Source organism: Lineus longissimus, chromosome 1, assembly GCF_910592395.1.
Source record: "Lineus longissimus chromosome 1, tnLinLong1.2, whole genome shotgun sequence".
Taxonomy (NCBI): domain Eukaryota; kingdom Metazoa; phylum Nemertea; class Pilidiophora; order Heteronemertea; family Lineidae; genus Lineus; species Lineus longissimus.
Genome location: NC_088308.1, coordinates 8,764,490 through 8,779,908, shown reverse-complemented (window position 1 = coordinate 8,779,908; position 15,419 = coordinate 8,764,490). Strand labels below are relative to the sequence as shown.

General features: G+C 40.9%; 1 long non-coding RNA gene across 1 annotated transcript in view; it reads right to left on the bottom strand.

The window, feature by feature from the left end:
- Positions 1 to 2,079: 2,079 nt before the first annotated feature.
- The window catches only part of LOC135498926 (uncharacterized), a 50,001-nt gene continuing 36,661 nt past the window's right edge, over positions 2,080 to 15,419 (bottom strand). The window contains exons 3-4 of the long non-coding RNA XR_010449181.1: positions 3,822 to 3,959; positions 2,080 to 3,321 (exon numbers count right to left, since the gene is read on the bottom strand). This is a non-coding gene — a long non-coding RNA (uncharacterized LOC135498926). The remainder of the gene's footprint in view (positions 3,322 to 3,821; positions 3,960 to 15,419) is intronic.

Below are 15,419 nucleotides of genomic sequence, written 5' to 3'. Positions count from 1 at the left end.
TTAACATGTAATGATTGAGTCACCGGTACGGCGAATTCATAAGTGGCGCAGTGTCCATCGTCCGTCTTATCCTATTTAAAAAACAGTGGCATATTTTTTTACCGCTGGAGCTATGAACTTGGAATTGTGTACACATGGACCCCCTAGGTCAGATGGCCTCCTACACCAAATTGTGGTTTGATCTTGTTCTTAACTTGGCCACCAGGGGGCCAAAGCTGAAAACGTAAAAAGTGTCGTAAGTCCTACACTAATGACCGTATCGTCACCAAATCCTTTTTTTTAATTGGTACTTCTACTAAGGATAGATGACTTGCTACACCGATTTTCGATATGCAGGTTCGCTGTAACAATGGCCATTGGCCACTGGCCATTTCATTTTGACCAGCGTAGCCAATATTATGCATTGACAAATCAATTCAAATATTCCTATAACACTTACACTATTGTTCAGACTAGTACTATACAAGCCATTACCTTAGTCTGCCTCCGATAACACAAATAAGCGATATTATGGTAAGGTGATTTGTGTTGACAAGGAACTTGATCCCACTGTATTCTGCTTTATGCACTTTTCATTTGGAATCGAGGCAAATGGATCATGTTTCGGATATTGCTCCATCCATTGGTTGATTGAAGTTGCTCTCCTTCAACTAATACTACATCCTGAGATTCAGAGTTTTTCATAGATTTTGCAGAAGAGATTCGTAAAATCATTTTTTAGGCAATTTTGACTAAAAGCAATGATACAGTTTATAAAGATATCATCTATATTACTATATTATTTTAAAAAGTTTGCTACAAATATGTTTGTTTCCATTATCTGTGTCGTCTGCGGCTAAGGCCTTTTCTGTTCAAAATGTTATCAGGCCTTATACCTACTGTTGCAGAGGATTTGCAAATCCACCACATTTATTTGGTATCTGTCAAAAATATATGTTTGGCCCTATGTAGGCCTACTGTTGCAGAGGTTTGTATCCCATTTCCCATTTAGAGTCCAAATCATCATACACTAATTTGTTGTTGTTGAAGCTCTAATTTGGTTACTGGATTAATTACTGGATTAATTGGATCACTATAAAGTGTGTCACTATAAAGTGTGTCACACAACATAAGCAAACTAACTAATTTTCTGCTAATGTATAGTGACCGTACTCCTATCTGCCAGCTAAAAATTCGCCTCAAACCACCTCTGTTCATTACAAATATCCAGAAAGTCCTACCAATTCATAAAAAAACAAAAATAGCAGTAAAAGTAGGCGAAATGGCTAGTAGGCGAAAAGGCAAGTAGGCAAAATGGCTAGTAGGCGAATTGACAAGTAGGCGAAATGGCTAGTAGGCGTCATGGGTAATAGGCGAAATGGTTATAGGCGAAGTGGCTGTAGGCGAATAGGCGAAATGATTGTAGGCGAAATGGCGATACGCCGTTTTACAAAGGCCTATTTTAAAATGACTTGAAGGACTTTTGACTAAAACAATGATACTCTTTGTGAAATAAATTCTTCAGATAAGTGTGCCATATGCCTATAACAATTGATAACGAAGTATCCCCTTTGTGCAAAAGCCACACTCTCTTTGAGTGACCCATTATCCAATGGTATGTCATTCAAGAATGACATCCTCAATGGTCCTCAAGCTAGAGGCTGGGCATCTGAATGATTAATTCCGAAAATTCCGGCGTTTTCTCCTAATCAGTTATCATTCCTTTGGCAGCCCCGTGCAGTGGAGCTCAGGCTTTTGATGATTTCCTGTTTTGAAAGAACACGGATAACTCCAGGATAAATCACTTGGTTTTTTTCAGATTTTTTTGACAGACAAGCGAAGAAATCGTCGAAGAATGTACCCTTTCATGGATCTCTGCGGTTAATAGAGTGTCATCCTTTCGCCAGGTCGTTATCCACCGAGCCTCAGATAGCGCAGCCTTGAAGAGTGCATCCAGGCACCAGTGGTTTTCAATATACTCAGCCTCTCGATATTGTGTATGCGAGGCAGGAGTATGAAAAAACCCTGAAACTCAGTATGTGGAGGATGTGGTGTACGGTATCTTTTCCTGATCATCGAAAGAACTAAGACCCAAACATGTTGTAGAAAGAAATCTGTTTAATACATGGAGTGAGATATTTTAACAAGACACGTTGACATTAAGGTGTATTTTGAAAAATTATTTGCAAGAGACGTGTGTGTATCAGACTCAATCAATCAGATTATGCCAACATGACGCCATTTCATTCTTATAGGAAGAAGCTTGATACGATGAATCCTCTGGTTTTTAACTTCTCCGTATTGACTCCGCCAGTACGCACTAATAACGCATCCTCCTAGAGTCATGACGGTATTTGCCACATACTCTCAATTCTTAAAGGTTGATTAAAACACGACTACAATTGCGAAAAAAATAATCACATGTTTATCTATATACTCTCTGCAGAACTCACGCATGGCAGATACTCCTAATTTGTCGTATCCATTCATGAATGCAAGACGACGAAGGCCAGAAACCTCGAAGTACTGGCCAGGTTGGTGCGAGTTTATTCAATATGTCCTTGTCTAAAAAACATTGCTGTCTGACTTTAATTGAAATGCCATACTTTTTGCAAATTTTTCTCAAGTTGCGCTTCTTGATGAATTGCAGCGGTGAATATTATATTTTCGTGACAGAAACGGCCCTATGATATGCTCCAACATTAAGAACCACTGTCGAGAGTGTACATGAATCACATATTGAAGCTATAACTGCTTATTGTAATGAAATCAAGGGCTATTACGACCATCCGAAAATATCCCCTCCGTGAGTGCAAAGATTGGGGGATTGAAGTAAAAAAGTTTGCATTTGACGAGAATGTTTGGCACTATAGTGCATGGACATCTATATGGCTTTATGTCATGAAAAGGGCGCGGACGCTGGTCAGAGCCTCAGCCAGGGGTTATGTCGAGGACGATGGCGCGGTACATGCCAATCCAGGATGCTTCAGGCGGTGCATAACATTACATATATATCAATACTTTCGATCCGTGGTCACCGCAAGCTCGAGTTAAGACTTTTCAAGGGAAAGGAAAAAAACAAGGCAAGGCATAAAACAAAGAGAACATCGCGGCTTGTTGCGGCGCCATTTCTTGTGTCAGTGTCATTTTTCGAATCACCTGTGAGTGCGATGGGAACTTCCGGTTCCCGATCTCGTTCCCCATCTGGTTCCCCATTGCAACCGTCAGTATCACATGTACTATAGCACACCTTTACCACGTGACCTTCAATGTTTTTGTCACTGCATTCCTCCCCCACGAATGTTTTGCTGCAGTACCGGAAACTGATCTTTGGAATTTTCTCTGGAAGGTAAAATGTTAAAGACGTTGAGGCAACACACTTAAATTGCATTAAATTTTGTGTAAGTTCCTGTTGCCTTTTGACCAACAGGAAGCCCTCTGCTCAATCATGGCTGAACAAGCATCATATACTCAGGTTTCGCACGCCTAACGTCCACTACAGTCAGCCAATGTATGTGTTCATTTTGGTAGGCCCACGACGGAAGTAATTTTTTCTTGATTGATTGACCAACAGCATCAATGGCAATAGTGGCTTGAAAAGAAGGCCTATAATTTCCCCCATTACGGGCCGAGAAATGTGCACCATGTAAAGATCTGGCTGGACGTTAGATGTGGGAAACTCGAGCATATGTCTTCCGAAGCGACTCGGGACTTTTTAAAGCAAAATTTGGTGATTGATTGTCCAATCAAATGTGCATGCAATTTGGTTTACGAAGAAAACGATTCAACGTGGCAACCGAAACATTGCAAAATACGACATTGAGCTTATCTAAAATTCTTACTGTTGTCTACATGTCCAATATACTTCACGCAATACTTGGCATTTTGACTCTCTCCTTTGCATTCCTTCGGCGGCATCCGTCCGTACTCGCATTCTTTATTCACCAGCGAGTTACACTGAAGGCATTTGATGGCAGAAACTGCAAGAATAAAAACGACAAAACGGCAATAAAATACCAGTATCTTCATGAAAAAGTAGAAAACGGTGAAGAAATTATGCAGATTTGTTGCCTTAGATGCATTTGCCAAATTGCATCCAAAATCCCATTCCATCGAATTATTGCTACATTGTAGATATTTGCAAAAAACTCAGAACCTATGAAATATAAATGAAATGAGACATGACGGATACGTATTTTGAGGCCAGTCATTTGGTGCATTCGCTTCAGCAGATAAATCTGTGATACGGAACTACGCGGTGTTAAGAAATGAGGACGAGCAAAATATCACTTCGCTGGTTTCAAAAGGTTTTTATTTGAAATCAAGTGTTTTGTTTGTGCAATGGCAACATTTTTTAGCAATTCACACAACAACATATCTGAGAGTTGACGTAATTACATCTCAGATGAGCCGGATGACTATGTTCCCGTAACAATGCTTTCCAGAGGTGACAGGTGCCGATATAACCATACAGATCGACAAGCCCACAATAGAGCCTATTTGAATGGGCTAATGTTAACATCGCACAACAACAAAATGTATCTCAGATACGACAGATGCCAATGTTACTATTACACGGCAACAAAATGTATCTCAGATACGACAGATGCCAATGTTACTATTACCCAGTAACAAAATGTATCTCAGATGCGACAGATGCCAATGTTACTATTACACAGCAACAAAATGTATCTCAGATGCGACAGATGCCAATGTTACTATTACACAGCAACAAAATGTATCTCAGATGCCAATGTTACTATTACACAGCAACAAAATGTATCTCAGATGCGACAAATACCAATGTTACTATTACACAGCAAGAAAATGTATCTCAGATGCGACAGATGCCAATGTTACTATTACACAGCAACAAAATGTATCTCAGATGCGACAGATGCCAATGTTACTATTACACAGCAACAAAATGTATCTCAGATGCGACAGATGCCAATGTTGCTATTACCCAGCAAAAAATGTATCTCAGATGCGACAGATGCCAATGTTGCTATTACCCAGCAAAAAATGTATCTCAGATGCGACAGATGCCAATGTTACTATTACACAGCAACAAAATTTATCTCAGATGCGACAGATGCCAATGTTGCTACTACACAGCAACAAAATGTATCTCGAGTCAGATGTGACAGATGCCGCTATTACTATTACATGACAGAGGGGAAACACACATTCGTAGCTACAATGACCCACATTATACACGAATTTCTGACCCATGCGACATGGTTCAAAGTGTCAAGTGTGTAGAGTTTGAAGTCGGAGTCAAAATGATGCACAACTTCTCTATTATTGTCTCCGACGATAGATCATCCCAATCATAACGCCTTGCTTTCCAATTGGTATCCAATCTATGTTAAAACAAAGTCTTTCAAATAAAAAATCTTTGTTTGAATGACTCTGGTTAAAAGAAGCAAATTTTAATCAAATAACAGAACGAATCCATATATCCATCTGTTTTTAGCTCACCTCTGGGGAGCTTATACGATACCGTGGAGTCTGTCGTCCGAGGTCGTCGTCCGTCGGCAAGATGGCTAAAACTTGGTGTGATGGTAGCTTTGGACTACTTTCTGGCCTCCAGGCGGCCATGTTGGAAATAATTTTTTGCCTTTTTGAAGCTAATGGTTGTACGCAGAGTGACGAAATTTTTATGGTGGGTGTATCTAATAAGGTTAAATGACATATCACCCGGGTTTTTGAGTTGACCTTCTTTTCAAGGTCACAGGGGTCAAAGTTCACTAAATCACCGATAGGTGGCACGTTTAGTTTCCATTTGAGCTAGAAGGTTCTAAACTTGTGAGGACATATATCCAGCGACCCTCTATTCTACCCCCAAAATTTTTCCCGCTCCGACTTCAAATATGGCCGCCAGACAGTTGAAAATTGAAAATTAAACAAAGTCGGATTGCAACCAAATTCCACGTGATGGTATATATATGTACTTCTACAACATCCTTGATCTAAGGAATTAATACCGAGCTGGCGGTCATTGGTTGTATAATCAAGACCGCTCGGGTAGACCGAAAATGCAGTCCAAAACCCGAGGCGCTTCGCCGAGGGTTTTGGACGTAATTTGAGGTTCTAAAAGGTTTCAAAATTAAACAAATTAAATACGATTTGAAAGGTATATATGTTCCGTTTTCGTCAAAGAATGATCCAGCCTGGTGTCCGGAACTCCGCCATATTGTTGCTTGTGAAGATGACGTCACGCAGCAAGGGAATTCCCAGTCAAGTGTCGTGATTTCCCGAGGCTCTTGCTTCTGCTAGCTCGATTTCTACCATTTCCTCGTCTTTGACCTCTTCTGAATCCTGACTGACGACCTCGAAAGAGTCCTCGGGTATCCTCCCTACTTCACAAATCCCAATATCGGGGAATACTTCAAAATCTCGTGTTCTTGACATTGTTTTGTGGGGCTGAGTCGTTGCTTCCTGGTGAAAATAATTCGTCTGCTAAAATTCAGATTTTATACCTACCCAGGCGGTCATTGGTTACGATACCAAGACCGCTCCGATCAAAACGAGGCGTAATGTATTTTGTATTAGAAACAATGATATACTGTGACTAAGGCCTTTTAGAATTTCAGTCAAATACATCGACCATTGATATCGATATCTTGGTTCAGTAGTCAGAGTGACATTGTCTTCCATGTCATCAAGAAAATTTTCAAAAAATGTTGATATTTTGAGAACATGAAGTTGTCATTTCGTGATATTTGGAAGAATAAATAAATGGTCAATTAGCACTGATATCGATATTTCGCTTTAGCATCAATCAGATTATTAGCTCACCTCAGGAGAGCTTATACGATACCGTGGCGTCCGTCGGCGTCCTTCGTCGTCCGTCTTCATACGTAAGCGGAGCAAGTTTCATGATATGGCCGCCAGGCGGCCATCTTGAAAATTAAACAAAGTCCTATTTCTCCGAAACTAATGATCGGATTGCAACCAAACTTAATGCGATTATGTATCTATGTACTCTTATCAACATCCCTAATTTTTAGTCAAATCCCATGACAAATATGGCGGCCAGGCCGCCATCTTGGAAATCCAACGAAGTCCTAGTACTCTTAAACTGTTGAACAGATGTCAACCAATTTCCATGTGACATGTACACTCTTCAATAACCCTTTATGACCAAAAAGCTATACTTAGATGGTACCGGTAATCTTTTTTGTGCCATTGAGCCGAGAAGAATGATATTAATTCAATGGAATCAAAACTGGTGAAACTAGCCAGAAACTGTTCTCCCCATATCCACTGCAAATGACATGCATTACATTGCCCAAGGTGAGCACATGGTCCCTGGACCATTTAATTTCACAAGTGCTTATTCACGAAAATGGAATCTGAAAGAGTCGTTTCTGGTGGCTTAATCAGGCAGCACTCTGTTGGCTTCAAGGCGTTAGCGTGCCGATCTTCCTCTGATGATCTTGGCGGGATCGATATCTGATTAGACGCTAGGGTACCTCTCGGGGGTCTTATTTCAATGGCTCCTTTGATAGCGAAGATTCAACAGACAAATTGAATTGAAAGCACAAGAAAAACGCAAAGCAATCACGATGTTTAGAGTTACATTGGTGGTTCGAGAGGCAGAAGTTTAGTGTATTATCGTCGAAGTTTGAGGTTTGAGAAACTGGTCTGTAAAAAGTGGATGCGAGTTGCCGGTGTGGAAGGGTTCTTAGTCACAGGGGATGAAGTCCTTGGAACAAGATACCATCATTGTGACCTACAATGTGACTGGAAATGGAAAAGGTGCAAGACAAAGTACTTTGAAGTAATATATTAGGAACAGATAGCATAATTGTCCCCCTCCCCTCCTGGGAAGAAGGAAAAAGTATAGCGGTTAATAGTAAACGACCAGAAAGCTGAACATTTATGATGATGGTGATGATGATGATGATGATGATGATGATGATGATGATGATGATGATGATGATGATGATGTCGATGATGTAAGATCATAGTCGAAACTTGTAGCCTCCCTAGACATGGAGTCACACACCTTCAACAGTCATTGAATGGTGTGGTATCGGCCAGCTGTACTAGATTTACGACTTTCCAAGCCGACACGGCCCTATATGTCCGTCCGCAACCCCAAGGGCGGGCGTGATAAATTTACCTCTGACAACCACCGCCGGTTCACCGCTACATGTGAACATGTACATGGCTAAAGACGACTACCAATCACTTGTAGAGACTAGTATCTGCGTGACGATGGACCAAACCAGTAATTTGGCCAATGTATATCATCGCACTAACATTGGGTACGACCGTTCAGCTAATTACTGCTAGCAGGAGTATCATCTTCTGATGATGCTATACCACTTCAGCTCTACTATGATAACAGGATTGAAGAATTGCACTGTAGTTTGACCAATGCTTGTGAGCAAGCCCTTTGATTTAGGGTTGATTTATCACAGTTTGATCTCGCACATAATAATGGAATGCCAATGCAGGTTCTTTCAAATACGAAGAGTTTGATCCCACTTTTACTATCCAAATTGTCTAGGATGGTGCAACTTCCTGGATGGTGCAACTTAAACTTCAACTTTGTAAAAGCTTCGCCAGATTGGTAATAGGCAGGTTTCGCTATCCTTACGAAGAGCTACGAACGACGAAGTATGAAGTATGTAAATGCACTTTATTGACGATTTAAAATCCCCCCGGTTCCTTGTACAACTTAGTACAAAAGATGATTTAGGAGTGTCGTGTGCATGAAAAGCACAGGACGTGATTACACGACAGACCTTCGTAGTTCGTACTTGCAACAATGCTTCGTTCAAAGATAGCCTAAACGTGAGATTTTCAAAATCTTTCGTATTCGTAAGTCGTAAGTCGTGAGTAATGCGAAACCTCCCTTTTGGTGAGTTTATACGAAGAAGGAACTTGTAGTCAACATCATTATCGGCTGGTTCTTCAAGCGTATAATTGTCGGCGTAGCCTCACCTGATTGGTACGATCTAATTCACCATACGATCGTTAGCAAATTCGGTTATCCACGTGTTAACTCGCATCTTTCATGGCAACCACTCAAAAAGAACGTGGGCCAACATCGATTCGACATACCCAGGGAGTGTTGGGTAGAGCAGATTTCATTCTCTCACGGATCAAATACTGCACATGCTTACGCAGGTTTGGAATCGATTTGCGAGATAGAAGGGGCATGCCTTTTGAAGAATAATACTCCGAGTTTGTGCCATCTTGAGCCAAACTGAGATTTCTTCCTACCCGCCCGACCAACCCCGGAGGGTTAGTCGGGCTGGATAGCGCCACTGGTACCGTCATTTTGCTTTTAGAGTTTGGCAACCCGGGTAGATTTTGCACTTCGATTGTAACTCAAGGGACTCGTGTTCTACATATACTCGAGTTCCAATCGAAGTCGGCCATGATGTTTTCGCAGCTGGGTTCTCACATGCTCGATGTCTCAATCAGAAGTAAACCCATTGGAATGCAATCAAAAATAGGGTGCCGCTAATTCTATCGCACTCCTAGGGTTTCACTTCATCAAGGATACGGAAAACTTGACGAGGCGGCGACTGGTAAATGCGGGGCACAGATGGCAGCACGACGAAATTTTAGTTCGCCCGTCACGACGAAAATGAGTAGTCCGCTGAGGCTGACGAAATGAGCTGAGAGACAAGACCACAATTGATTTTTTAAGCCTTTTAGCAGTTAAATTGTCAATGTTTGACCGCGACGCATCAAATACTGCGTGGGGTTGTGAATCTGAAATTTTAATATGATATTCCGGACAGTCGGGCAAGTAAATGGTGAAAAATAAACTGGTAGTTGACCACGGAAATTTTTTTGATAATCGACAAATTAGACAGACATTGATATTTCCACTCTTTTCAGCCAACTGGCAGAAAAATCTCAAAACACGCCCCCTATTACCCAATTAGCAAAATTCGAAATTAATTTTTTCATCAATAATTTCTTTATATCTGTAGACTTGCCACAACAAATATTTTTTCAATACCTCTCCAAATATGTACTTGAGAGTTAAAAACATGCACTCGTCTAATAGATAGGCCTCGACCCTCCAACCTATGAATATTCTTTAGTGGTCTTGTCTCCTGACAGTCGGAAGCAGTGGGGGATTGACTGGGGCATTACTCATTTTTCAATGATGTACCAAAGCGCATCTCCCTGCACTCGCGGAGTGATACTCGAAATAGATCCTAAAACCCATGCTGGTTTTTGAATCAAGTTCGATTTATATTGTCAATTCATCTGGAATATAATATTGCGCTTTAGATAATAATAATAATAATAATAGAAATTATGATATTATCATTAATTAATATCAAAATCATTATATTGAACCACAGCTGATGTGATGGGTTGGTTGATGTACTATATATACGCCAATTAATCGGCACGGGTGACGTCTTCTCGAAGTGCGTTGTTATTTTTCGCAATTTCCTCAGTCGCTGTAATTCTATAGATCTTTCAGAAAAGCGCTTTGGTGATCGTGTTGCGCGTCTCAATCAGAGGCAAACCTATGGTAATGAAATTAACACTCTAAACTACCACCAATTCTATTGTACTTTTTTGGCTTCACTTCATCGAGGATATCGAAGAGGTGATGAAACGCTGGCCGGTACATGTAGAAGTTTGGATTGCCCTTTGATAGAATGTAATGGGTAACAAAGGATTTAATTATGCGCTTTAATCTCAGTGCTATTATGACGGTCATGGCCTATATACAGAGTGGCCCAGAATCATTTTCCCTCATACAATTGATACACAATAGAATTCCTGTAGTACCGGAGTTTTTTGATAAGTTTAAAAGACTCTGATAGAACTAACTACAAATGTATATACCCTAACCCGCCAGATTATTATGGGGCCTGAAACTTTTTCCATGGGTACTTTCAACTGTTACATTGATTATGCTCTCCATGCAAAAAACCAAGTCAAATTTTTATCCGAACCAAAAGGCGGTCCTGACCCTCTTTTCATGCCAAGGTTAAGTTATACAAGCCATCTCGCTGATTTGCGTGATAAACTATTTGATAGACCGGAAACAGTTTGTACTATGTAGACTCAGATTATCTGAGCCTGTCTCGGCATGCCGTATAGTGTTAACGGCATCGATATTCTGAGAAAAGATGTCGGCAAGAATATGGAAACGGAAATTAAGTATCGGATATCACGGACATGACCCCTGCGTTATTCTCAAAGATACCGTCATGTATACTTTTTGGTTGCGATACGAGTAGTTTTTTGGTCGAAGACTGCGAGATATGATATGGGGTTTCATTTGAATGATCATATGACAACAAACTTAATCAACGGCAATTTTTCCGCCGATATCATGAGTTTATGACGTCACCAGCGGGACAATGTTTTACGCCCCCCATGCATTTCCCTTTGTGTCGAAATAATGTGTGTTGTTTTTTTCGGAGTGTCAACCTCATTCAGCCAGAGAGAGAAACTAAGCAGATGGCAATAACAAAAAAACCGACCGAACTAAATTAATACCACATGTTGCCTGAAACGATACGAATGTACAAAAAAATCACTGACGACATTTCTGATATGAGGGTACTCTCAGGCTGATTTTACAATGTGTACCCATCCAATTTAGAAAAGAAACGCAGCGGAACCCGCATCGTGTCGCCTCCAAGGATTAGGGGAATGTACAGTCTAGCTCATATTATTTTCAACACCTACTTCACGCGATATTTCACAAACTACATGGCGCAGAAAATATTCAAATGTGTTTTTTTAGCATATGTATCAGCAATTTTGTTGGCTGATTATCCTTCATGGCATTGAGAGCTTTTAACGCACGAGTTATTCATAATATGTTTGTGTATACCGTTCATTTAAAAAAAATCATACTTATTACTCCCAATATAACAGGCGATGATGCAGTATGATTACGAGTTTCTCGTTCCTGTGCATAGATCTCCCTGAACGAACTGATGGTAATAAAGCACCAAGCTACGTTGTATATTCATGTAGTAAATGGCGCTCGCGGAGCTCACTTGTCATCTTATCAAGACCCCCCCCCCTGGCCGCGCCAATGCGGGTATGACATGTGAAAAAATCAACCTAATTTCTATGGCATATCATCGATAAATTGAAGATGAGCTTGGCAATTTCTGCACTTTCAGAGCTACAATTACCAGTAAATGGGTGAAAGACGTTCGAGGCATCGGCCTGGAAAATGGTAAATCGGGTATCTCGGGTCGTCTTAAAATGTGTTGTATATTTAATGCGAAGGAAACTGTCTACTCAAAATGGAAATCTGATATTCTTTTCCCGTTTTTGTTTTACGTTGTTCACATTTAACGTTTGTGGTCCTATTGTGTGACGACGCTCTAGGATAGGGTCCAAAAAATGCTTGGTGTAACGACATTGGCTGACTATTATCTCAGGGTGTTAATTTTAAGACCCACCGAGAAAGTACACGTAGCTAGCCAGTAATTCCATTTGATTGCCATAAAGGTCTCACATTGTGCGGATATAGGCCACTTCAAAACAATGCAACTGATAATTAAGGGTGATATCATCTATTGACTGGGACTTGATTTTTCTAAGAACTTAAAATCTCAAATACAGTTATTGAGAATATTCGTATTCCATTTGATTGCCATAAAGGTCTCACATTGTGCGGATATAGGCCACTTCAAAACAATGCAACTGATAATTAAGGGTGATATCATCTATAGACTGGGACTTGATTTTTCTAAGAACTTAAAATCACTCTCAATTCAAATACAGTTATTGAGAATATTCGTTAAGAATAGCAATTACAGGCTATGAAGCAGAAGGATTACGAGTTTCTAGTTTGATAAATCAAATCTCATCGCGCTCGCGGAACTTCGTTGCCTTGTATGATCTCATCGAGAACCCATCATATCCATACGCGTCAATGCGGATGAAGCGGTTTAAAAAAACCAAGCTGATCTCTATGACATATCGCAAATCAAATAAGCTCGGCAATTGTTGCACTCCCCGAGCTACAAATTGTAGTTATTACACCAGAGTGCAGTGACTGAAAGACATTTGAATGAGGCATCGACGTGGTGCCTCGAAATTGCAAAGCCGGCTGCATGGTAACGTCTTTAAAGGACGAATGGAGTTATTGAATGCATTATTATTATCAAACTGCCAGTCAGCTGCCCAGTAGTAGTTCCTATCGCCAACAGCACATATAATGGACAAATTCCAAATCCAACAGAATATTTGCGCTTTTCGGTATTTCATCCCGACTGGACACACGCGAGCCCTCCGTGCAGCGACTATCTTTGTTCGGATCGATGCGCGGAGGTGAGGAACGGCCTCATGATTCGATTACCCCGATTCAACCACGACGCCATCTTGACCGCCACGTTTTTTGCATATCTCGATCATACCCCGGTTACGTTTAAAGGGAGTATAGACCATATAGACCATAAGGTTCGCGATGCCACGACACTGTCAGACTTTGGCGTGGCAAGCAGTGTTAACCGCGAGCCGGCTATGAGGCTCCTCATGATCGTGTTGAGTCCGTCAGGCAGTCACGTAGAGTCATTCAATCTGAAATAAGGATGAGTGGGACATATCGCCTAATGAACAATTGATCGCATTACCGTATTATCGAAAAAGACTTGTATCGATTGAACAACAAGTCTTTATCATCATTTCCCAAGTTTCGACTTTATCAAGGCGATGTTGATTAGTACCACTTCCACTCCGGTTCGTCATCATTTGTGCAGTAATACCATATGGCTTCGAGACCGCTGTGATTACTGAGCTACTAAGTCATTTCCTAATGGTGGCCTCTGTTTCAATTAATGCAATTATTCGCCGTTGCGCCGGAACACTGCTTGCAGATGGCAGATAATGGCAGATCACACTGCCGCATAGACAATGATAGAAGGCATTCCACTGGTCGCGAATCGGAGGTGCACAGTGCTGTGGGACGTGATTGGCTAGCTAATGTATAGTGGTTGTAGTCTTTTTGACGAGATAAACTAGCTCATGTACATGGGTTGTAGTCTTTATGACGTGATACACTAGCTCATGCACACTGGTTGTAGTTTTTATGACGTGATACACTATAGCTCATGCACACTGGTTGTAGTCTTTATGACGTGTTACGCTATAGCTCATGCACACTGGTTGTGGTCTTTATGACGTGATACCAAGGCGTGATACACTAGCTCATGTACACTGGTTGTAGTTTTTATGAAGTGATAGACATAGGTCGTTATCTTATGACCACTCCACATGAGTTCTCCAGATGGGTGAGAACAATATACTGGATGGATACATTAGCAGTAATAATTCATGATGTAAAAAATATGGAAAGTGGGGCCATATAGATTTAGTCTGCAGTATATTCTTTTTTTCTGTTCTAGTAATACCATTGTACGCAGGGGCCGTGATCGCACCAACCTGACCGAAGTGTACGGTTGCGACTTGGAGCATCGAGACTATAAATCAAATTTACCAAGATTGGAGGAGATGACGAAATAGCCAAAAATATGCAAATGGCACACAGAGGATTGGAATCAAGGAGGATACCGCGGTGACGTCACGGCTTTTCCAAGATGGCGCTGCATATTGTAAACAAACTCGATCCACGGCCAAGGGAAAATCAAGTCATCAAAAAAGTTAGATTTTTCGCATCAAATCAGAGTTATTAGTACTTTTCTGCTATGAAATAAGTCTTCAGACAATAAGCTATCATTTGAATAATGAAAAGTGCTGTTTTGATGGGGAAAAATAGGGTTTTTTAAACCAAATAGCCGGGCACCGATCTTCCAAAATTAGCGATAGTTTCAAAACAGTCTCCCAGATATGGGGCAATCTCTTCATTATCATAATGGGATTTGGAGGCATGTTTACAGATTTTACAAGTTCGAGACCTGTATGACCTAAAACTCGCATAGATCCCCATAGATCCCCTCTGTTTGTCGAGTTAGCGCCCCTGTAAGATCATGCATTTTCGGACACTCGAACGAAATCTTCCTGCGGATATCGCGGTTTCGGTGATGATTTAAGGAGAAATTGACTGTTCTTAGAGTTGTATGGGACAGAAATGAGTTCATACTTCATGAATACATGAATATATTATGATATGGGCGGGCTTCTAAGTCAAAACAATAACAAACTCAACTGCATCTCTACTGTATATTGCGTAGTGCATTGCCTAGTGTATTTCGTAGTGTATTTTAGCAGAGACATTATTTCCGCACTTTGGCCACGCCAAACGTCTTTTTTATTCGTGGAAGTTAGCCTGCTCTGTAAATTTTATTTTACACAGGAAGAATCCATACTAGGTATTGCAATAGTTCATGTCTATTGGTGTTTTTGTGTACAGGAGCGCACCAGACAGTTAGACGTGGAGATGTGTTCAGTGCTGGTGCTGTCAGTAGACTGAATCTGATTGGCCATAGCGATCACTAATATGGGTCGGGATCACG